Source organism: Octopus bimaculoides, chromosome 2, assembly GCF_001194135.2.
Source record: "Octopus bimaculoides isolate UCB-OBI-ISO-001 chromosome 2, ASM119413v2, whole genome shotgun sequence".
Lineage (NCBI taxonomy): Eukaryota > Metazoa > Mollusca > Cephalopoda > Octopoda > Octopodidae > Octopus > Octopus bimaculoides.
Window position 1 is genome coordinate 8,738,149 of NC_068982.1, and position 3,324 is coordinate 8,741,472.

General features: G+C 35.1%; 1 protein-coding gene across 5 annotated transcripts in view; it reads left to right on the forward strand.

Moving 5' to 3' along the window:
• The window catches only part of LOC106876592 (neuropeptide F receptor), a 383,847-nt gene that overhangs the window by 72,712 nt on the left and 307,811 nt on the right, over window positions 1–3,324 (forward strand). The window lies entirely within an intron of this gene.

Here is a 3,324-nt window from a genome sequence, read left to right on the forward strand (position 1 = left end):
ATATATATATATATATATATATAGGTGCAGGCATAACTGTGTGGTAAGAATCTTGCTTCCCAATCACATGGTTCGGGGTTTAGTCCCCTGTGTAGCACCTTAGGCAAGCGTCTTCTACTTTAGCCTTGGGCCGACCTTGTGAGTGGATTTCGCAGACGGAAACTCAAAGAAGACCCTCCTATATATGTATATATTTGTGTGTCTGTGTTTTCCCACCCACCGACACTTGGTAACCATTAAAATAAGTGCTCGGCTTACAAAGAATAAATCTTGGGATCGATTTGTTCGAATAAAGACGTTGCTCCAGTATGGTCGCAGTCAAAAACCAGAAACAAATAAAAGAATATATATATATATATCAGTGAACTGAAGTGAGAAAAGAAAAGAATTACTCGCACTACATAGAATCACATAGACAGGAGCATCAATATACTAAAAATACACAACCGCACTCACACAGCTGAATACATTTATACATATTAATATACATACACACCTCATTGAAACAAATGTAGATACAGAAACATATATGTCTATATAGATATAAGTATACATATAAATCCAGGTTTGCTTTACCTCATTGTGAACCTTATGTTATTGCATGTAGTAAGTTCTGGCCTCGTAAATGTTAATGTATTTCGATTCTAAGCAATCTTATAACTAATGAATCTATGTGCGCGCGCGCATACACACACACACACACATGTATAGATACTGACAAAGGTGGCTATTCGCAGTGTAAAATCGAAAAGGAGAAATTCAATTATCACCAATAGTAACTGAGCACGAGGAGCATCTACATTGCTAGAAACAAGGGTCAAAGTCCCCTATAGTCAAAAGAAGCACATTAGTTATGTACTGACAGGGAAGATAACCGCCCCATAGTGAGCGATGTCACTATATTAGCAATCCCGTTTAACGTGGAATTAAAGCTCATCAGTAGTGACCATTCTATCGCTAATGGTTAAGCTAAAGTCAATCTGCCAGTATATAATTTTTACCATATGCATCAAAATGTGTTTCAGGAAAATGGTAACGTAAAAATTATAAAATAACGAAGGTGACTAGACGCAATATAAAACCAAAAAGGAAGAATTCGATTGTCGCTAATAATGACTGAGGGTGCAGAATAGCACTTACATTGCTAGAAACAAGAGTCAAAGACCCTTATAGCCACAAAAAGCACATTGCTCATGTATGTGAATATATATATATATATATATATATATATATATATATAGACACACACATATATGTATACGCACACGCACGCGCGTACACAATCACAACCAAACGCGCGCGCGCACACACACACACACACTCATACGCAGAATATTGATAAAAGTTGGGCAATAATTTGTAAGTTCCAGGCAGAAAGAGGAAGCTTAAACTTTCGGGTAAAGTTTTTGCTATATTGTAAGAGCTGAAAATTGTAAAAAACATTCCATATACCAGTTGACTAATGAGGGCATGTACAAAATACAATTCCCATTGTGGATCTAGTAAAACATTATTATTACGTTTCGTTTATTTGTCAGTGTTCTTACATCACGCCTCTTGTGACTTCTACGACATTCTTTCTCATGTGTTTCCTCTTGTCCTGCCTAAAAATGGAATAGCCACGACCGGAGGAGACACGTGTGACAAAAAGTCGTTGAATAAGTCCCAATCTCTGTGACGAAAGAGTTTTGACTATTCCTGTGCGAAGGGAATGTTCAAAATACAATTTCCACTGCTGATCTAGTAAAACGTTATTATGTGTCATTTAGTTGTCAAAGTTCTTACATCACACACCCGAGACTTCATCTACGACTTTCTCACTCACGTGTTCCCTCTTGGTCTACCTAAAAATGAAATAGCCAGGACCAGAGGAGACACGTGAGACAAAAAGTCGTTGAATTAGTCAAAATACGTTTGACGAAAGAATTTCGACTACTCTTGTACAATATTATCTCTTTATTTGTAGATAAAGGGGAAAATTAACGGAAAAAATTTCTAAAGAGGTTTCCTGTAAAACTGGCCACTTTGAGTGCACACTTAGGATTAGCATACGTTGAAAGTTATGCATATATATACAAATAGATGTGTGCGCGTGCGCGTATCTTGTTAATTCCAAAACAAACGCATGTCCATACTCATGTGTGTTTGTGTCTGTGCTTTGTGTTTGTGAATTTCAGAAAGTCCATTATCCTATAACTTATCTTTCTCTGTACATATGTGTGTGTGTATGCCTGTGTGCTCGTGCGCGCGTATGTGTGCGTGTATGTATATATATATATATATATATATATATATATATATACACATACACAAACATATACATTCACATCTGTGTGCGTGTGTATCTCTGCGTGTGTGAGTGATTGAGTGAAAAATATAGAGAGGAAGCAAGAATCAAATCACATTGTAAAGTAGCCAAATGCAGTCTTTTGTTGAAACATCATGTATACTGACAAATGTTATACACGTTGTTTTGTTTGTGTATTGAAATGGCAAATTATATGACGGATCATTTGGTGCGTATTTGAAGCTGTTAAATTCAGAAGCTCATAGCACGCTTCGGTTAACAACTTCTGGAACCTCTCTAATTTTATTGGTATGTTTGACGTATTTTCTGTAACTTGACATCCTATACCGACATCGACTGTTATTCTAGCAGTTGCTTAGAATTTTACAGTTGTAGCTGGTGTCTACTTTGGAGTTTGCAATGTGTTTTTCTACTAGTAATTATATGACTGTTACTCTACACAACAGTTACAACATATTTGCCGCGTTTAATTTGCATGGTTTTATTACGTACATTGTGATATTTATGCCATGGTCGTTAACAATTTTAGTGTCTTTTGATTAATGACTAAGTTTTTAGTTACACTTCTCTGTCTTTTCTTTTTTGGATAGGCCGTGTCGAGGCAGATGAAGTTTCGTGATGCAGTTGTTTTATTCCTTTTGTATTTATGTGTTAACTTAGGAAGAATTCATTTGCTTTATTTTTCTCTGTGATCATTTACGATATTACTGCATTAGTTGATTTTTTTTTCTGTCAGTATATAAATAAGATACTCATTCTCTTATGCACGCTGTTAACATTTTTAGAATGTTTCTGAATGGGTAGATTGCTTGTAAACTTTATCCGGTGGAATTGGCAGAGAATTATCTCGCCTGAAATGCTGTTATAACAACCAGCGAAAAAGGTTTAAAATAGTAAATGTTATGTCGATAAACAAAGAGCTTACAACAAAAATAGAATAGAAAATCTTTGTATCTTACCTTCTTAAAATTAAAAGTATAAATAGTATATATATATATATATATATATATATATAT